Raw genomic sequence first — 22,593 nt, forward strand, 5'->3', positions numbered from 1 at the left:
CTCCAGTCACCCCAGCCATAAACTGTTCAGACTACTTCCATCAGGAAGGAGGTTCTGCAGCATCCGGTCCCGTACCAGCAGACTGAGAGACAGCTTTTTCCATCAGGCCATCAGACTGCTGAACACGTCATAGACACCTCAGCTTCACTACTGGAACTTTAACATTATGCACTCCACACTGTATATAAATGCCACTTGTTTTGCACATATTCAACTCTGTATATTTTATATATTTTATTATTATTATTATTATTATTATTATTATTATTATTATTATTATTTATTTTTTTTATTTTTTATTTTTTTTAACTATTTAATTTGTAAAAATGTGCATACACACACACACACACACCACACACACACACACACGTAGGAAAATATTTAGTATACACATCCAGAAATGCATACACTATTATATATTGTACATATATTTATTAGTTTCAGGTTGGCCATTCTTGTATTTTGCTCGTTTGTGTTGTTGTGTTTGCACATCTCTGTTGCTTGTGGGGCTCACACACAAGAATTTCACTCGCATGTGCTGTGCCAGTGTGCCTGCACATGTGATGTGACAATAAAAGTGATTTGATTTGATTTGATTTGATTTACTGTCGCTAGCCTAGCATTAGCTTACCGGCGTTTTAGGATGTGCGATCGCGGCTCTGCATTTTCATTAATTGTGACAAAACAAAACAAACAAATAACTCACCGTTGAGTCGATTGTGAGGTAGTGTAAAGATGAATGAATCGGCCGGGTTATTGCACGCTGTCAACTGGTCTGTAGTGTAAAATTTGTCGATATCTGACAAGTACGCCAACCACAGGGACAACAGCAGCTAGAAGAGCAGGGAACATGCAGCTGATTTACCCGGAACTTATACAGGGTTTATTCCCGCCACAATAAAGGGACTGGCAGAAGTGGGGTCAGAAGTTACCGTGGTTACACTCTCCCCCCCCTAATCTCATGGACATCCTCGTACATGGACTAGGCTGGCAGCGAATGACTGGTTGCTGAGGTGTGAAGGCATCGTCTCCTCTTCTTCATCGTCTTGAAGAGCGAGGAGAAGACAGAACTTAACCCATGCAGAAAGGTCTGAACGCTCTTTAACAGAGGCTTACCAGGCTTGATGTACTGCAGCCGATCAGGAGGATTCCTGGGGCGGGTTGAATGCCTCAAGGGTGGTTCTGCCTCAGGAATCAGAGGCTCTGATTCAGTAGGTGAGTGTTGTGACAAGTTATTTCTGGATGCTTCTGAATCAGAAGACAGACTTTCTTCATCATGAGAAGTTTCTGCAAGATCAACTGGCTCAAAGCCAGCTTCCAAAGTTCCGTTAGCAATAACTTGTTCCTCTTCAACAGGTACAGGTTCCTCTGAGAGAATAGCGTTCTCTACCTCTGTAGCCAATACTACAGGGACATCGGGCTGGTTGATAAGTGGAACAGGTTGCAGAGTATTGGGTAAGTCAATGGTTGTTGTGAAGGTGACAGGTTCAGCAGAGAAAGGAACAGGTAGGTATGAGATGAGTTCCTCTTCATCATTGCCATTAGCATCAGCACGTACAGGAGACAGGGGTAAGACAGGCATTTTTCTCTTCTGCTTAGTAACCATTTCCTTTTCAGAAGGTGGTAAATACCCACAGGGCAGTAGGAGGTCTCGATGTAAAGTTCTCAGGGGCTTGTCTTGGCCTTCGGGTCGAACTGTATACACAGGAAGAGTGCCGGCTTTCTTCACTACAATGTACACAGATGACTCCCATTTATCTGCAAGCTTGTGTTTGCCTCTTAGCCGCACTTTCCTCACAAGAACTCTGTCTCCAACATTCAGCTGTGACGCAGTGACATTTTTATCAAATCTGTTTTTGTTACGTTTCATCACCTTTTCTGAGTTTTCGATGGCCAGCTTGTAACTTTCTTCTAGGTGGGACTTTAGTTTTTCCGCATATTGTGTGTGGGATGTTGATCCTTCTTTGGCAAGGGGTAGTCCAAAGGCCAAGTCCACCGGTAAGCGAGGTTGGCGGCCAAACATAAGCTCATATGGTGAGAAACCTGTAACATCATTTCTTGTGCAATTGCATGCATGCACCAGGGGTTTTACGAAATCTTTCCAAAGAGATTTCTGTTGAGCTGTGAGTGTTCCTATCATATCCAGTAATGTTCGGTTAAACCGTTCAACAGGATTGCTTCTTGGATGGTATGGAGTGGTTCTTATTTTGTGGATCCCAGCCATTTCACAAAGCTCTCGGATGATTCTGGATTCAAAGTCAGGGCCTTGGTCACTGTGCAAGCGTTCTGGGATACCATAATGCACAAGGAAGTTGTCCCATAAACATTTGGCAACAGTCCTGGCTTTCTGGTTTGGTGTTGGCACAGCAATGGCATATTTTGTGAAATGTTCAGTTATGACAAGTATGTCTTTGACTCCACGATCTGGTTCCACAGAGAGAAAATCCATACACACCAGTTCCATGGGTTGAGAGGTTCTGATATTGACCAGAGGTGCGGCTCGTTCAGATGGAGATTTGCGTCTCACGCATCTTTTGCAGTGTCTTATTTTATGGACCACATCACTTGTCATCTTAGGCCAATAAAACCGGGAACGGACCAAGTCTAGTGTTCTGTCAATTCCCATGTGACCCATTTGATCATGTAGGTGGTGTAGTACAACTGGTCGATATTCCTCGGGTAGCACTAGCTGGTATGTGAAGTCACTTCCCACTTGTCTATTCCTGACGAGAAGGGTGTTATAGAGCTCCAGTTTATTTACTTCTCGCAGTAATAGAGGTAAATCGGGAAGTTCTTCCCTCAGGAATGGCGGTGGTGACTCTCCTCGCTCAACCTGAGCTATGACATGCCGAATGACAGGGTTGAGGCGTTGTTTGGCTGCAAGGTCAGCTGTTGAGATTCGGGGGAGTACCATGGAGGTGAACTGGATGTCGTCCGTGAAACTGTCAGGCAGACTGTTGACATTGACAGACATGGATAACACCAGAGCAAGATCAGGATCAGTGCTTGAACTGTACACCAGATGACGGTCACAAACTGCTTTGACGGTATGGTGGTCAATAGAGACATAATCTGGTTCATTGAGATGTTGCCATGCAAATCTCCAGATTCGCTCACGTTCTTTCTGTGACAGAGGATCATCAGACAGTTCACCATGAGGTCGGCGAGACAAACCATCAGCATCCAAGTTCTGCTTTCCTGCTCTGTAGATTAATTTGAAGGTGAAAGTGGACAAAGCTGAAAGCCACCTGTAACCGGTAGCGTCAAGTTTTGCTGATGATAAGAGGTATGTTAATGGGTTGCTGTCTGTCACAACTGTAAACTGAGCACCATAAAGATAGTCATGGAATTTTTCAGTCACCGCCCATTTCAAAGCAAGAAACTCCAATTTGTGGGCGGGATACTTTGACTCACTCCGGGAAAGACCTCTGCTGGCATATGCTACAACTCTGTTTTTTCCATCCTGCTCTTGATACAGCACCGCACCAAGACCTGTGGCACTGGCATCAGTGTGGAGTGTGTATGGTTTTCTGGGATCAGCAAATGCCAGAACTGGGGCAGAAGTAAGTTTGTCAATAATGGACTCAAAAGCTTGTTGACACATTTGCGTCCATTGTCTTCCAAATGGCTCTTTGGGGTTGAGGTAATTCTCTGGCTTTACAGTTCGTCTCAGTTTCCTCTGGGAAGGTGAATAACCAGCAGTGAGATCATGCAACGGCTTGACAATGGCTGAATATCCCTGGACAAAACGTCTGTATTACCCAGCAAAACCATCTGGCCGTGGAGTGCCGCGCCGGCGGCGCAAACGTCGCTTCCTCCTTGGAGACGGCTCCGACGGGCCGGGAAACTCCTTGTCCGGCGGGTCGGACGGCACGTCCTCCATCGAAGCGAGTGGGCAAGCGGTAGCGGCGGGAGGGTGAAGGTGAAGCTTGTGAAGAACAAAATTCTGTACGATCGGGTGCAGTGAGCCCAATAACCAGGGGTAACCGGAAATAAGTTGTTGCAGCTTGTCTTCCACAGCATAGAGAAACGCTCCTTCCTCATGCTCTACCCACAGATTGATTAACCTTGAAGCGGAGTCGATAACGGCCTCCTGAAGCTCGCTGGGTGGGTTGAATGCCGCTGGATCCATATCTGGCTGGTCCGTACTGTCACGGCGAGTTGAGTGAGCCGTGTGGAAGAAAGAAAAGGAGGATCCAAACGCAGGCACTAAAGGTGTGAAGGTGGTTTATTAAACACAAAATAAAAATGGGCAAACGGCAAAAGGAACAGAAGGCTATCTAAACTGAGAACAACTAAACTAGTGAACACAAACCAGGACATGATCATTGTGGCGGAGGCGTGGCCCCGGGCGCAGCTGCAGGGGAGGAGTGGAGCGGAAGGCTCAACGGGGCGGCGCCGCGAGGCCGGTAAGAACAGCTGATATTGTTTATGGACTGATGATGGTCTCCTCCGCTGTGTTTATAGTGAGACGAGGAGGAGCGGCCAGGGGAGATCAGCTGGGCTCGAGCTGTCAGACGGTGCGACTGAGTCAGCTGTCAAAATACAAATATATCAATAAACGTGGAAGTTGGCTATACCTGCCTGTGTGTGCGTGTGTCTGTGCTGGGTGTACTCTACAATCATGAAGGAGGATGATCAGTGGAGAATGACGACGGATGACAGCAGGGAGAACACACAGATGAAGCATGGTGGATACACAAACGGACCAGCAACTATTTTTTTAACAACACAGAATTACAACAGGTTTTAACAGATCTTCAAAAATAAAAAATTCCCCCAAAGTAGCAAAAAAATAGAATAAAATAAAATTGTGCACAAGTAAAGAATTAGTCTTTTTTAAGTCCAAATGGTAACGGTGGGGCCCATGACAAACGGGTGTATTGCAATAGAGTCCATCCGATGAGGAGTGTGTGTGTGTGATTGTTTGTCCTACCGTACTACTTGTACAGTAGAGGATTGTAGTCGATCAATGTGCAAATGATTGTGCGTGTGTATGTATATCGTCTCCTAGGATCTTGGGTTGTCTCGCCGTCCAGTGAACACCGGAACACTCTGGGTTCTGGAATCGCTGACCTGGTCTTTGGATTTGTCCCATATAAAAACCTGACCTATAAACAATGGTCCAATATATGTCACGAACAATTTAGGAATAACTCTCACAAATTAAACTAAAGTAGTGTCACACTGCAGTAACTACTATTCCGATCAGCTATCATCAATTCAATCATTATCAGTTCAGTCATGTTGAACAACATTAAGATATCAAGTTTCAAAGTTGAAAGTATCAGTCTTCAAAATTTAGTTGTAACCTGCAGCAATGTTAAAGATTATCTACAAGGCTTCAAACATTCAGGAATTATAGTCACCATATAATTCACTTTTCATGGTAAACATTCATTAGATCCATCAGATATAAAGTCATTGTTGGAGCAATACACAAACGCTTATCAGAAACCGAACAAAGTGCAAATAATTTCAATAACATGTAAACACAAGGACTCAGTCCACGAATTGGAGTATTAGAATAGATGTGCTTAATCCCGCTTGTATCATAGGCCTACTAGTACAAGAGGAAATACACTAAAAATTACCTCCAAGTATTCAATACTGAGTACAGTTGAACCCCGACTTACGAAATTAGTCGAAGCACCCATCGCGCTTTTTGAGTGAACGATAGGCTATAGGCTAATTGCTAACTGCTAACTGCTAACTGCAACAACAATACGTCGTTCAAGTGGAACAGCGAAGCGCAAGTACGAAAGCCAAGGGGGTTGTCACATGATTTGGAAGGCATTGTGGGCATTGTAGGCATTCTAGGATCAGCCAATCAGAGCCAGCGGTTTTCGTTACACGGGCATTTTGCTGTTAAGTGCCGTCGTAACTTGAATTTTCCGTTAAATGGGGTATTCGTAAGTCCAGGTTCCACTGTATTGTAAAACAACTGATTGACATCAAAAAATTAAGCAGGAAGCAGCATAAAGTCTGATGGTATTTTAACTCGTTAGAGATTAATTTCTTCAGCTTACCGATAACAAAGTTTTAGCCCACCTGCTATGTTCGGCTGTAGAAGCAAGAGACTGTGAGTCCGCACCTTGACCACCTGGTCAGCTTGACTGGGACAAAAAATCGGTCTGGGCATTTTGACTAGAGAGTGGCCACAAGGTATTATAGGAAAAACCATAAAGCCTTTGGATGAAAACAAACGCTTTTGTGACAGTGATGTACACTGTCTTGTTGGTATATATGTATGAGTTCTAAACAGTTTACATCAGATGACCACTGAGGACATCTCTTGATTTCACCTTCGTGTTTCCCTCTCACCAGATATCCAAACCCATATCATGACAAGCAGCTTTTACAGCTGTGGCTCCAGTAAACATCAGCTGATACTAGAAAGTAATATTAAATTAATTCTAACAACAGCTGCTTAAATGTGCTGCTGTTGTTTAGCGCGACATCCGCTGGTTTCCTCTTTCTGGTGCAAAGTGGGCGATAAACAAACAAAAGAAAAAAGCTGATCAGCTGATCATTGACTAGTTTCATGATTGAAGTAGCAACAGGAGTAGGAGGGGGGAGAATGAAAGAAGAAGAGGCAGCTGTGCAGCGTAAAGACACAGAATAACTCCAGCTTTTCTGTTTTTCATTCTAGCAGAAGTACAGGACAAATTGCGTTCCTTTTCATCTCAATACGGATGTATTGTAATTGGTCCAGCCCAGAGTCCATCATGACCAATTGGCAAATCCACCACCTTTCATTGTTTATACCATTACAAAAACAAACAAACAAACAAACATAAAAACATAAAATTACCATTGGCCCAACGGGCAAATTCCCAGTATGCCCGATTCCAGTCCAGCTTTGGGGTCAGCTGGTGGGTAGCAGGCATCTCCGAAAAAGTTAGAGCACTCTGGCAAATATGTGATGTCTTGATAAACTGAGCAGATATTTGAAGTTTATACGGCAACATCAGTTTATTTCATGATCCAGAAAGACTAATATTTTAAACTCCGCCATTCTGCATTCCTCTGCCACTGCCTCATTTGAGTTTTGGACAAAATGCTGTTATTGTGTGTAATGACAATCGCAAACACTAAAATATATTTCTTGTACACAGAAATGAATTTTGTTTGGCAAAATAATTTTCTCCTCAACATGCAACATTTGCGCTTGCAATTTTTTTTTAGGTGCGCTCAGAATAGAGGCACTAAAATAATGCCATAGAAATATTGAGATGAAATCAAAAGTAGTGAAAAGTGGCCAATTATACCCTGGACCCCAGAGGGTTAATGTCATGGTCCTGGGTCTTTTGATCCAGTTTTTTTTAGTTTTCATATATTTTTGATCATTCTGTATTATTTGGTTCCTAGGTTATTCTGTTCACTATGGTTTTGTCATGGTCCTGTGTCCTTTTGACCCAGCGTTCTTAGTTTTTTTGTGTTTTTGTATTCTGTTCTTTATTTATTCTGTGATTCCTAGGTTGTTCAGTTTTGTTTATGAGATTTCCCCTCGTGACCTTACTCCATGTGTGTCCACGCATCTGTGAGTCCCGATGCCTTGTTTCTCCTCCTTATGTTTTATCCCATGTTTTCCCCAGCCCGTTATGTCTGTGCTCTCTCCGTGTTCTCTCCTGCCCCCCTGTCTGCACCCCTGTGTACTTCCTGTTTTACTTTGACAGTCTCCCGTCAGCATGAGTCAGTGTTGTGTTACTCCTGCCATGTCTTGCTATGATTATCAGTGTCAGCTGTGTTCCCCATGTGCTACTACTTTCCTCGTTGACCCTCTGTGTATTTATGTCCGCGTCTCCCTCATTTCTGTGTTGCGTTCTCCCTCATAGCTGTGTGATTCTCCCTGTATCTCCTGGTGCACATTATAATTAGTTTTTCCCAGTTTAGTTTAGTTTTGTATTGTTGGTATGATCTGTTTTCCCAGCAATAAAGCTGTGCTTTTGAGTTTAAGTTCTGTCCCCCTGAGTTTGCGTTTGGGTCCATTCCTGCCTGCCACACAGCCAAATCATGACAGGTTTATTAGATTTCCCCTTGTGTCTTTGCCCTCTGTCTCCCCTTGTGCATCTGTGTTTATTTAGTTGTGTGAGTCCTTGTGCCTTGTTTCCCATCCTTGTGTTTTAATCCATCATGTTTCCAGAGCCCGCCATGTCTGTGCTCTCCCTCGTTTTCCCGTGCTCCATCTAGCCTGCTTCTCCTCCACTTACACATCATGTTTCCTTTTTTATTGTAAAGGTCCCATGTTTTCATGTTCATTCCGTTTAGTCTAGCTTCCCCTGTCTCGTTATGGTTATTCGTATTGGCAGTGCGTGTCCTCACGTCCCTGTCATCCCTCTGTGTATTTAGGTCAACGTCTCTCTCAGTTTGGTCCTCCCTCATGGCTGCGTGTCTCTCCCCGTGTTTCCCTGAGTAATTAGATTAGATTAGCATTAGAATTTCCCAGTTTAGTTTAGCATTGTCTTGTATCGCCTTTCCCCCCATTCAGTAATAAAGCTGTATTTTGAGTTAAGTCCCGTTTTCCATGAGTTTGTGTTTGGGTCCTCTCCTGCCAGCACACAGACGTTTCATGACAGTCAAATGAGAAGCTTGGCTCCTAGTGGTCTGCAACACTGCAAAGTAAATACAGGTTCAGCATTACTGATACTGAGTACTGATTTTGATACTTTTAACTTATATGGCAGAGAGCCGTGTGTCTTGATTTATCAAATAAATCATCATCAATTTGAAAATTCTGAGCACATTTTAATGACAACTAAATCACTTCCACAAGAAATAGTTAACACAATAAAACAGACAAGTCAGCTTGCCATATATTTAGGAACTGGGTTTCTTTAAGACTTGGAATGTAAATGTAAGTGTTCTTTTTTCTTTTGGTCAACTTCTGTTAATTATTGTGCTATATAAATAAAGTAAACTTGACAGTCAACACAAAAAGGTTATTATATTCAGATATTCTTCAGCAGGACCCCTCGGAGCCAAGATGCTGGTGGTGGAGATTGCTTGAATGGAAAAGTGGGAGTGATAAAACTTAGATTTAGCTGGCAGCACCTGGGAATGCACAGATATGAATATTCACCTATATCTTGTCGTGGAAGTTTTTTAAAAATAAAATACAAACACTTGATGAGTGTCTTTGAAGTGAGTTTTATTCACTTTGCAGCAAGAGAGAGAGTCCAGTCAGCCAAAGTCAAGCCAGCGTCTCTAAAGCGGAAGCAGAGCTGGGCTTCCCTTATACAGTCAGGTACACAGACACACAACTCTCATAACTTGTAGCACAACTTATCATTTCCATATAAAGTGTTGATGGTTTATACCTCGGTTCTTCCTTGGAACATGTCACGGCGGGGCGCGCCGGTGTGAAGAATGAGGTAGACCCAAGAGCAGACATGGTGGAGACAGAACTAGGTTTCCAAAATAAGGCAAGCCTTTATTGTGGCTGAAGGCATAACAAAAACACTAGAGAACACTGAAACTGGGAAAACTAAGAAGACAGAGAACACTGTGTAAACTAAAAAGGCTAAGACACTCTGTGAAGGAACTATGGAAAAAACTATAAACACAGAGTAACTAAGCAGGCTATGAAACACAGTGTCACAATAAGGGAAACTACGAAAATACGAGGTGAGGATAACAGACGATCTGACACTGACACAAAGACACACTGGGCTTAAATACACTGAGGCAGTCATCAAGGAATTAGAGACAGAAGGGGAACACAGCTGGGAGGAATAAGACCTAATGAGACAGGAGGAACAAAGCTAGAAACACTGACATAAGACGGGAACATGAACCTTCAGAGTAAAACAGGAAACAAAACACCACTAAACAAACACGCAGACACGACACAGAGAGACAGACTAGACACTGAACTAAACCTGCAATAAACATGAGAACACAAAAACCTACGAACTAATCCCTAAACAAGAATAACCGAAACATAGAGTCATAATCATCATTATCATCATAATAAGAAAAGAATCCAAAATGCAAAAACACACCAAAAACATAACAACTCAAAATACTGGGTCAAACTGACCCAGAACCGTGACAGAACATACACAGCATCTACTCCTTGAAAGCAGTAAAGCAATAACAGTCATACCCAAAGAGGGATATGTTTTGCAGATTATTATGTTCTAGGGTGGTCTTGCTGTGATGAGTGTCTGTCCCACTATGGTTCAAATAAGCCTGTTATATATGTGTTATTGTCAGAACAGGTGATCAATACACTAAGGAAAAATTAATTTTCATTATCTCTCTCTACACATTAAAATATCATATGAATCTCTAAGATAATTACGGTAAGGTAATCGGTCTGATAAACTAACAGCTATGATGACTAATTGGGTTGTTATAATACTACAATTTCAAACTTGATACATATTAACCAGGGAAATTCTTGATACCATATTTGATATTATGGGGAAGATTCTGAACCCACCCATGTTCCACTAGCATATCGTAAATAAGAATTAGCAATAATGTAAAAATGAAGAAATATAAAAGTTTAAAGACATTAATTTGAAAATTGATTTAATTACCTATCATTTTACCTATGGCAGAATGAATATGTTTATGTTAAAACAACTGCATACATTTTTCATTAATGGCTTCTCCAAAGCACCTAGGTTGTAACCAAAACTCTGTAGCTCTGAAACTGTCGATATTACATCCTGGTTAGATGAGCATTGTACGGAGCACTGCAACATACAACTTAAAAAAATAAATGTGTGAAATGAATTAAAACTAATGTCATTTATTTTGCTTAAATATGTTTTCTTTAAAAAGATTGATTACTCTGTTAGACTTGTAATTATAAGAAACTAAAGAAAAACTTGTTGAGGAAGTTTGTCCTATTATCGATATGAACTATACCTGCGAAAAAGAATAGCAATAATTTATGAATAATTAAATGAGTAAAAATGACATTTTTATGTTTTACTTTTTGATTATGTTGAATGAAAAACGTTTTGAGTAACTTCAGCAAACTGATTACATAACAATTAAGGCACATTAGCATTAATACACGTAATGATTGTGGCATGACAAAATAATCTTTTTAACTGTTTAGAAATTTCCTTCATTTTGAGCCCATAAATGAATGGATTAAACAATGGATGATAGAGCAATAATTGTAATGTCATTAGTAATCGAGCAACTTTTGGAAAATCTGATTCCACTCGAGCTATGCCTACATCATAGATACTTAAACAGGAAATACTGATTAAAACTAACAGATGGGGTAAACAGGTCTCTGCAGCTTTCTTCCTAATTTCTTTACAACTTTGATAAGAAACAATAAATATTGTTGTGTATGTGAAAACTATGAAGATCATAGGAAGTATTACAAGATCTAGTAATGCAACCACACCAAAGACGGTAATTAATCTTGATCTTTGACAGTGAAGAGTGTAAACTGCATTGTTACAAAATATTCCCTTTAAATTAAAGTTACACAATGTTGCTTCAGCACTCGCTATTGCTTGGATTGCAATATGAACAGCAGGTATAAGCCAAGATACGACCAGGAAAATGATCACAGTGGTTTTGTTCATGATAGTTGGATATTCAAGAGGTTTACAAATAGCCACATATCTGTCATAAGCCATGGCTGCCAAGAGAAAGAACTCTGAACTGCCTAAAGTGTAAAACATAAAAAAACTGAAAGAGACAGGCTGAATATGTTATGACTTGTTTTTCAGATAAAAAGTCAATCAGAAGTTTTGGGTAAATATTTGTGCTGTAAAGGAGACAGTTAAGTAGCAAAGCTGCAATGAAAATGTACATAGGCTCATGAAGGTTTTTATGAATCCAGATCACATACACGATGGTAGAATTACTGCATATTATTATAATGTATAATGTAAAGATAATACAAAAATAAACATATCTGTACTTGTTAACCTCAATGTATCCATCTAGAGTTACATATGTGGTATTTAACTCCTCATCCATGAATTAAAAAAATAAAAATACTACAAAACAAATATAGCAGCATAACCAGTTTATATGACGACATAAAATCAAAATTGCACTAAAATGCAACCTGTGTTAGGTATTATTCTTTTAAAGATATCAGAACTTCAAATACAAGTACACTCATCAATCAAATGCTTATAGTGAATCATATGTATGTGGACTGAAGAAGAGTTTTATTGGTTTGCTTCAACCTTGAGGGAGCTGAACTGTGAAAGTCGGTTACATCATTTTTCAGCCTCTTTTACTTGAGGATTTAGTAGTTACAGCTAATGGATCATAAGTTGCAGCTAACAATGACAATGATCAGCCAACTTCTATTAATCTAGTATAGAATTTTAATAAGGTAGCAAGATTTTATTGTTAAATGTATCCTGGCTTTTTTGCACTCGGGTTCATATCTTATTTCATCAGGAGTTTTTATTTGGTTTCCATTTTAGGTGGTGTGGTCTTATGCATTGTTTACATTTTCAGTGTAAAATAAAACTTGGATAACTACCATACTAAATAATAATAATAATCATCATAAAATAATAATAATTAAAAAAACTTTAAAAAAACAAGGACAAGCTTATGCATTACAAATGCATTACAAATGTCCAACTTTTCATACATTGTTTTATTTATAGCCTATAAATAAAGCATATATATATATATATATATATATATATATATATATATATATATATATATATATATATATATACACACACTGTTACCTTCACCCTCCACATCTTCTCCAGCTCTACTCTGAGCCCTTAGTAATTCTCAAGTTCCTTGTGTTCCTTCTTCATGATGTTGCCGTCATTTGGAACTGCTACATCGATCACTACGGCCGTTTTCTTCTACTTGTCTACCACTGATAGGTTTGTAGCATAAACCTATTTGCTGGAATGTTCAGATGATTCTACTACACGGTAAAGCAAGACACAAGCAGGCAAAGTCCTTTATGTTTCTCGTATACGAGGAAGACCAACTGGACAAACGCTGTTCCTTCGCTTGACCCCAGTTGCTCTTTTCTGCTCCCTCGTAACACTGCTCTTTTATTAAGGTTACGTGAATATGCATAGGCTCATTAACATAGGTTCACATGTGAACAAAGAGTACCGTCTGTGTGTGTGTGTGTGTGTGTGTAGGTATGTATGTGTGTGTGCGGGGGGGGGGGCAGAATGTGACCCCATAAACGACTTCCCTAAACTTGCTGGTCTATAAGTCCAGCAGTCCAGCTAAACAAAAGACACTTATACTAAAACAGATATAAATGAGTTTGCTATACCATATATCAGCAAGAGAAGAGACGACCTCTTCCCATGACCCTAAGATGTGAGTGTGCATGCCAGAACACTCTGGAATGCACACAAAGTCTTTGCAGACTACTAAGGATCACACATCCTATCACTACACAATCCCCTCACCTCTAAGCATATATGGTTAAATATTTCTAAGCATAAATGACAATCAACAATATAAACCTGACAACTACCACTATGTCCGGCTGGTTAGCCACCACCATTTTGTCCGTCTGTATGTTGAAGTCCCACAGGAACTTAGCTCGGTCGTTCTCCACCACCCCAGGGGGCATCTCCCATTTTGACCTTGGGACTTCAAGGCCATATTCGGCACAGATGTTTCTGTATACCATGCCAACCACTTGGTTATGGTGTTCCACGTATGCCCTGCCTGCTAGCATCGTACACATTGCTGTTATGTGCTGGATTGCTTAGGGGCATCTTTACACAGCCTGCACATGGGGTCTTTCCCGGTGTGATAGACCCCAGCCTCTATCAGTCTTGTGCTCAGAGCTTGTTCCTGTGCTGCTATGATTAGTGCCTCTGTGCTGTCTTTTAGTCCAGCTTTGTCCAGCCACTGGTTGGATTTCTGGATGTCAGCCACTTCCTCTATCCTATTGTCCCTCTATGATGGTGCCTCCTCTTTCTCAGGTTTCTGCTGCCCGAGGTATTCACTGAGCATGTGGTTGGTTGGGGCCATCTTCCTGATGTATTCTTCAATGTTTGCTGCCTCATCCTGGACTGTTGTGCTGACACACCAGTCCCCAACCTCCTTCCTTTCGCTTAGCATACAGCCTCAGGGTGCTGGATTTGGGGTGAAACCCTCCATGCATGGTCAGAGTCTCCTGGTCATGATGTCACTGGCTTCTATCTCCACCTTTGGCCAACTTATTATGCCAGCAGGGTACCTGATCAAGGGCAGGGCATAGGTGTTGATAGCCCAGATCTTGTTCTTACCATTCAACTGACTCCTCAGGACTTGCCTGACCCTCTGCATGTACTTGGTGGTTGCAGCTCTCCTAGCAGCCTCTTCATGGTTCCCATTTGCCTGTGGGATCTCCAGGTACTTGTAGCTGTCTTCAGTGTTTGCAATGTTGCCTTCTGGTAGTTCCATCCCCTCAGTTCTGACTACGTTCCCTCGCTTCATTATCATCCAACTACACTTATCCAGTCCGAACAAAATTCCGATGTCATTGCTGTATATCCTTGTGGTGACAACTGAAGGCTGGAAGAATGTATTTTGGACTGAGTAATCAAAATTTTAAATCTTCTGTTCATTATGCAAAGTCTTTGTATGCCATTGGGTCAGTGAAAGGATGGTTCCAGAGTGTGTACCATCAACTGCCAAACATAGAGGAGGAAGTGTGATGATTTGGAGCTGTTTTATTCGTGGTTGGTGACTTATAGAGAGTGAAAGGCACCCTGAACCAAAACGGCTACCACAGCATTCTGCAGCACAATGCAATCCCCTCTGGTATGCACCAAGTTGGTCAGGGATTCATCCTATAGCAAGATAATGACCCGAAACAGTCCAAGTCCAAGCTATGCCAGAACTACCTCAAAAAAAAAAAGCACAAGAGTGTAAGCTTGAAAACATGGAGTGTGTTACGACGAAAAGGCCAGGCTTTGTGTGTGAACTCAAGTGCAGACACAGACGGAGGAAAGATTGACGTGGATACATTTATTTACAGTGACTAATTTGATAACAATGAATAGTAATTTTGCAAGAAATTCTGAAGGCTATGAACTATGAACTGTGAGGTTGAGAACTATGAACTATGAGACAAAACTATGAAACGTGAAACCTAAACTATGAACTTTGGCTAGATTCAAAAAGTCCATGAACGGATCCTGGGTGGAAATCCAGTGAATCACGGCCAGTTGGTTAAACGATGTTGTAATGGCTTACGAGTTGCAGGTGAAGACGTTATGGGAGGAGGGAGTCCAAGGGGTCTGGGTGAGCAGTGATCCAGAGAGAGTCCAGAATGTACGTGATCCAACAGGCTGGCAGGGAGGCAGGCAGGTGGAGCGCCACAATGAAGGGAGTCTGACCTGATAGCAGAAAACCAGCGTCCAAACAGAGGTGAGTATTGTTCAGTATTGTTGTGAGTATAGCTGTAAAGCATGATGACCAAGTGGGTAACTACGGCAAAGAGAAAATACTATGAAATCAAAAATCAAATTCAAATTTTATTTGTCACATAAAAAGTACAACATGTAGTAAAATATTTGTGTCTGAGCTGCAGACGTAGCCGTGCCATTCCAGGGCTTGGTTTTAGCATGGGAGGTCTAGCCAGGACCCTTATACTGGGTGGAAATCGAACATGCGATTCCCTTTCCGAAGGTGTGTAATCTTACCACTACACTATCCAACTGCATGAGCAAAACCACAAAACATTAAAGGATTTAACGAGAGCTTGACGGCCTAGCACTAAAATGAGTTAGGTATAGATCTGGCAGAGGTCTGTTGTGAATGCTGGACTTAAATACCGGTGACTTGATTGCAGTCAGGTGTGAAGGCTGATTGGAGTCTCTGCCGAAGGGGGATCCCAGCATTGTGTAAAAACCCAGCACTCACCTGGACCATGATAATTTGTTTTTTAATAGACCAGTAACTAAATTAATCTAGAATGCATGATGAAAATGTTCACAAATGGGTAAAAATGTCCTCTCTTTCACAGTGAAAACATCTATCCTAGCTGCATCCTGAGTTGGACATTTCAGACAATGCAGGATGGTTCCTCAATTGAACCTAGAGGTGAAACCAAACTGAAGTTAGCTGCTTCAGGTTCGGCTAATACTTCACTGTCTAAGTCTGGCCTGTTGCAGTGGTATGCTTCTAACTAACAAACAGTATGGTCCTGACAAGATGCTAACTTGTTGAAATTCTGCTCGGCAGCACAGTGTTTTAGACGCTTGATTATCTATGCATTCCTGGCTTGGCCACCCAGCCAATGTCCACTTTGTTCAAGACAGTCCAATGAAATCTAAAAACCATTGCATTCTTCAGTTATAAATATTGATTTATATCTCTTTGTACTTAACAATTTTACTTTTACTTATTTATTTAACAATCTCTCACTTTGTGTGAGAATCAACATTTTATTGATGTGATGAACTCCTCTTTTATAAATTGGTGAGGACTTCTACACTAACAGTCACATTTATAGCTACATGTTGACAGACTTTTCAAAATCATCTGCAATAGAAAAAAGTAAAGACAAAAAGAAAATGAAGGCAGCTCTTCAAGTGGGCACTGATAGGAAAAGAAACATAGCTGTTGATAATAATGCAGATTTGGGTCCTGCTGTTAAATGAAACCTTCCCCTTGTATATGTAAGTATTCTTTTGCCATGTTATCAGACTGTAGAGTGACAAATTAGTCAAACATAATAAAAAATATAAGAGTAGCACATGCAGCTGGCTGCCGGCGGAGCTCACGGGCACGTCACTGCAATCCCCCCTGGCCTCTGCTCCGCGGATACTGAGTGACCCTCATCCGGGACTCTCCTCAGCTCTTTCTGGGACAGTGGCGTGGCTGCCCCTCTGTTGGTCTTCCTTGGTCTCTTGTGTTCTGGGGGCCTCTGGATGTCTGGAGTCTTGATCTCCTCCATACCTGCTTCATGCCCTGGAGGATGGGGCTGTGGCTCCCCACACCCTCTAGCAGATCATTACATGAAGGAACCTTTTAAAAACAACCGCGCTCATGCTCACAAGTGTACACACGGGTGATCACACATACAAACTACACCCTTTTTGGCTCCTACTTCAAAGCACACTGTGCGCTGTCGATCTTACGTGCTGCACAATAATGTTTAATATTTAGTATTTACTGTTACATTCCCATAGATCATCGTGATGTTGTTTATTATGTTGCTCTTTTTTTTTTCTTCTGCTTATTTTCTCTTTTTTCTTTCTCAACAGGTGATCCAGGTGATTGATCTATGTATTTTTTGTCTGCTTATTTTATTGTTTTTTGCCCTTTATCCCCGTCCCTCTTCCCTGCTGTTTTTCTTTCCCTCTTTCATTGTCCCTTTTCTTTTCCCCGGTCAAGTCTGTCCCATACTTAACAAGTAAAATAAAATAAAATAAACAATAAAAGGTGAATCAAATGGACCATTACGGCAAGGCTGGGATGGTCCATTTGGTAAAGTAAATCCGTTGGGCATCTTTCTTTGCCTTTAGACAATAATTCTGATGGCAAAAGAACCAAACGGGACAGGAAAAAAAAAAGAAAAAAAAAGAGAAAGAAAAAAAGAAACATAGCTGTTGATAATAATGCAGATTTGGGTCCTGCTGTTAAATGAAACCTTCCCCTTGTATATGTAAGTATTCTTTTCCCATGTTATCAGACTGTAGAGTGACAAATTAATAAAACATAAGAGTAGCACATGGGTGTAGAATTTCTAGCTAACAACATGCTTGTAATACAGTGTGTTTTCACCATTGTTTTTTCCTGAAATTGGCTTTATTTTGGTATTAATACAGTTTCTTTCTAGAAGTACTTTAGTGTTACCTTAAAACTTCACACATCACCTACAGCAGAGTGCAAAAGCAACCCAAGACTTTTTTGTGGCAAAGGAATGGTGTTTATGTTAAGATGTGCTGCTGGTGAGATTGTTGAACCTTTGTAATGTTGGGATTCAGAGATTCTTTTATTGCTACCATATAATCTGCCTTATGAAGAATGTATTAACCCTTGTGCGCCCGCCTGTTCTCGGGGCGTGGGTCGTGGTGACCCCCCGAGGTGTGTGTGTGTGTGTGTGTGTGTGTGTGTGTGTGTGTGTGTGTGTGTGTGTGATGATGATGATGATGATGATCCTGATGATGGTGGTGGTGGCGATGGGGGGTCTTGGTAACCCCCTGGGGGGGGGATATGTGTGTTTTATGATGATTAGGGTGGGGGTCGCTAGGACCCCCTCGGGGCATATGTGATGATGATGATGATGATGGTGATGATGATGGTGATGGTGATGATGATGATGATGATAGGTTTGGGGTCACTAGGACCCCCCCGGGGGGGGGGGGGGGCATATGTGATGATGATGATGATGATGATGATAGGTTTGGGGTCACTAGGACCCCCCCCCCCCCGGGGGGGGGCATATATTGTGTTATGATGATGATGATGATGATCAGGATGATGATGATGATGATAGGGTGGGGTGGGGTGGGGGGGGTCGCTAGGGGACCACCATTGGGGCGCTTGTGTTATCACGGCGTCGGTGGCGTCCGGGGAGCGGCGTCGCGGGAAGAAGAAGAAGAAGAAGCGGCGCAGTTGGGACAGTACGTGACGGCGCAGTTTGTACACACGTGCGCTCGGCACTCGCGGCACAGGATCTTGGTCTTGACGTCTTTGCTCCTGGGACACACGCGGCACCTTCGCCTCTTGACCGGAGAGGAGTCGCGTGGCGTAGCGTTGTTAGAGGCTGCCTCGGCGGTAGCGCCTCGGGCCGCGACTCTGCCTCCTCTTCCTCCTCCTCCTCCTCCTCCCGGTGCTCGCGCTAAAGCCGCCCTGGCTTCGAGCATGGGGCGCGCGAGCGCTTTGCCCAGTCGCTCGAGGAAGAGCCGTCGTCTGTTGAGCTTGCCCGGCATCCAGTCGGGGTGAATTTCCCTCCACAGCACGAACGCGTTGTAGGCCGCCACGTCGACCATGTTGTGGAAAAGGGCCATGGGCCACCTGCGGGTCTTTCTCCTGCAGCTGTACGTGCTCACGACCTTGTCCAGGTTGTCCACTCCTCCCTTGGTGCGGTTGTAATGCAGCACCAAGGGCGGTTTCGCGCCGCTTCTGTTGCTGCCGCTGCTGTTGCTGCTGTTGCTGATGCGGCGGCTAGGCCGGGGCTCGGGGCCGGAGCGATGGTGGTAACGAGGAGCTGTGGTGAGGAGCAGCACGTTCTTGTTCTTCTTGGCCACGTAGGAGAGGATGATCGTGTCGGGCCCTCCTCCTCCTCCTCCTCCTCCTTCTCGTCCTCTTCCTCCTCCTCCTCCTCCTTCTCGCCGTCCTCCTCTTCCTCCCCCTCGTCCCGCGGAGCCGGCGAGTACCACGGATTCGACGGAGCCCACGGCCCTGCCCTTGACGCAGCGCAGCTCTCTGGGGATCTCGGGTCTGTTCGACCGCAGAGTGCCCAGCACGGTGTGGCCTCTCTCGCGATAGAGCCTATCGGCGAGCTCGCGCGAGGTGAAAAAGTTGTCGCACGTGACGTTGCGTCCCGGAGTCAGTCCCTCGGTGAGGTCCACGACCACTCGAGTGGCCAGGTGCTTTTCGGGAGGGCCGCGCTTGTCAGGCTTGCCGGTGTAGACTTGCATCTTCCACGCGTAGCTGGAACGCGCGTCGCACGCCACCCATATCTTGATCCCGTACCTGGCCGGCTTGCTGGGCATGTACTGTCTGAACGGACACCGTCCTGATGGATGGAGAGAGAGAGAGAGAGAGAGAGAGAGAGAGAGAGAGAGAGATAGATGTGGGAAAGTGTGGGGGAGATTGGGGCAGAAACGCAAGGAGAAGACATTCAATTCAATTCAATTTTATTTATATAGCGCCAAATCACAACAAAAGTCGCCTCAAGGCGCTTCATAGATACAAAGACATAAAGAGTCATAGACTTCATAGCTTCATAGCTTCATAGACATAAAGAGTCATGCGAAAGCAGCACAAACGCGGAACCCAACACGAGTATACAACAGAGCGAGCTAGCCCGTTTTCGCCATTCCCGCTCCTATTCCTCCTCTCTTCCCCCAGTCACACACACACACACACACACACACACACACACACACACACACCACATAGTACGTACGTACCTCTGAACGGCACCAGTCTCTCGTCGACGGTGACCTCCGGTCCCGGGCGGTACATGGCGGGCAACCTCGCGCACCACTCGTCCCACACGGCTCTGATGGGGGCCAGTTTGTCGTAGCAGCTATCGCCCTCGCCGCCCTCGCCCTCGCCTCGCCCGGCCCTTCTGGTCTCCCTGTCGTCGAAGCGCAGCGCGCTCGAGTAGGCTCGAAAGGTCTTGAGCGGCATCGTGGCTCTGAACACGGACCTGCCGCTCTCGGCGTCCCACAGGCTCTCGCAGGCCTCTCCCCGGGACCTGTACACGCCGGCGAGCACGAGCAGCCCCAGGTAGGCTCGGAACTCGACGCGGCCCATGGGCTTCAATCCGTCGATGGCGGGCCTGCGCCTGCCCGCTTCCAGGTTGGTCATGGCGATCACCGAGTCCTCTATCTCCGGCGGGAAGTAGGCCATGAACGCGGAGGCCTCGTCTCGCGCCGCCGCCACGGCCTCTTCGGTGGGGCCTCGTCCCGGCGGGTCGAGGTCGTCGTCTTCTTCTTCTTCTAATTCTAATTCTTCTTCTTCTAATTCTTCTTCTTCTTCTTCTTCATAGTCTTTGTCTTCTTCATCGTCATCGTTATAATCATCAGCGAGGACGTCTTCTTCTTCTTCTTCTTCTTCTTCATCATCATCATCATCGGCGAGGACGTCTTCTTCTTCTTCTTCTTCTTCATCATCATCATTGGCGAGGATGTCTTCTTTTTCTTCTTCTTCTTCTTCTTCATAGTCTTTGTCTTCTTCTTTTTCTTCTTCTTCTTCTTCTTCTTTTTCTTCTTCTTCATAGTCTTTGTCTTCTTCTTTTTCTTCTTCTTCTTCATCATCATCATCATCATCATCGGCGAGGACGTCTTCTTCTTCTTCTTCTTCTTCTTCCTCTTCTTCTTCTTCATAGTCTTTGTCTTCTTCGTCATCGTCGTAGTCGTAATCGTCGGCTACATCAGCGTCGCGAGTTTCACCGACAGCGCCGCGGCCGCGATCGCGCCCAGGATCATGAACGCCACCTGCAGCGCGGCCGGCGTCGTCCTCTTGCCAAATCTCCCGAGTCCCCCGCCCCGGTGGGTCGGCGCCTGCTTCTTCTTCTTCTTCTTCTTCTCCCTCTCGGCGGTTCGACTCGCCTTGCGAGCCGCCATCCTGGCAGAGTTGCGACGCCATTTCGTAACCGCGATCCTCTTCCCCGAAATACCTATTGTCTGCCACCCCATCGTTTTCGTCCTCCTGATCCTCCGAGTGGCTCTCCTCCTCCTCGTCTGCGAGCGTTCGGGCCGTCGGGTCGTCGTTGTCGTCCCCCTCGGCCTCTTGCTCCTCTTCCTCGCTCTCGTCCTCCTCCAAGTTCTCCTGTAGCTGCTGCTGCTGCTGCTGCTGCTGCTGCTGCTGCCGCTGCTCTTGGTCTTCCTCGACCCCTAGCCCTCGATAGCGAAACGTGGCCGGTCGCAACAACGGAGCCACCGGAGCCGACCACGCAGCGTACGCCAAATGCGATGGCGATGGCGACGGTGATGGTGAGCGGGAGGAGGAGGAGGAGGACACCGCTGGCGATTGCGATCCGCCTGTACCGACCTTAGTGCTCTTTGGCTCCCACGGTCTAGTGCGTGACATTGTCTTCTTCTTCTTCTTCGTCTTCTTCTGCTTTCGCCGGGGTGTTTCTCGACCACCTTTTTACAAGACTTTATCTCTCTCTCTCTCTCTCTCTCTCTCTCTCTCTCTCTCCAATCCCATCCCATCCCCATCCCATCCCCTCGGGGGGGTGGGGGATCTCGCGACCCCAACCTCCTCCCTCCCTCCCTCCCTCCCTCGGCGGGGGACCCGCATCCCCCCCCCCGAGCCCGCCATCCCATCCCATCCCATCCTATCCCATCCCATCCCCATCCCATCGGCGGGGGACCCGCATTCCCCCCCCCCCCCCCCCCCCCCCCCCCCGAGCCCGCCATCCCATCCCATCCTATCCCATCCCATCCCCATCCCATCCCCTCGGGGGGGATCTCGCGACCCCAACCTCCTCCCTCCCTCCGCGGGGGACCCGCATCCCCCGACCCCGCCGCTCTCCCCCTGGCGGGTGCATCAGGGTTAAGGATATACACTCTGTGGTGTCTAAATTTATTTTGAATGGGAAAAGGCCTAGGATACGTTTGTCAACATTGCAGCAGGCCAAATTACTTGGTGGTTTGGCAGTACTTCGAGTTTTACTACTGGTCATTCAAAATCAGGGTGCTTAGGGGGTTGTTCACGAGGCTTCTACTGCATGGAAAATGATTGAATCCGCTAAGGCAGTACCACAATATACACACCAAAAAGCTCAGCAACGACAACAAATTTGGGCCTATTATTGCAAACTCTATAAAGGCTGTAGTTTCTTTGTGGCAGAATAGACTGACAAAACCAAAGTGTTCCATTATTTAGAGCCCACACTTTTTTACTACCTTTTCCAAGTGTTTTGCTCTCTATAATAAATTCCTATAAGCAATAGAATTTTCTTAAAATACATTTACTTAT

General features: G+C 44.4%; 1 pseudogene; it reads right to left on the reverse strand.

Moving 5' to 3' along the window:
• Positions 1–11,009: 11,009 nt before the first annotated feature.
• On the reverse strand, positions 11,010–11,961 carry LOC146690312 (olfactory receptor 13C2-like; annotated as a pseudogene).
• Positions 11,962–22,593: the final 10,632 nt, after the last annotated feature.

Source organism: Copadichromis virginalis, linkage group LG16 (genome assembly GCF_057382275.1).
Source record: "Copadichromis virginalis isolate Kocher_CV1m ecotype Utaka linkage group LG16, C_Virginalis_male_GT1.1, whole genome shotgun sequence".
Classification (NCBI taxonomy): domain Eukaryota; kingdom Metazoa; phylum Chordata; class Actinopteri; order Cichliformes; family Cichlidae; genus Copadichromis; species Copadichromis virginalis.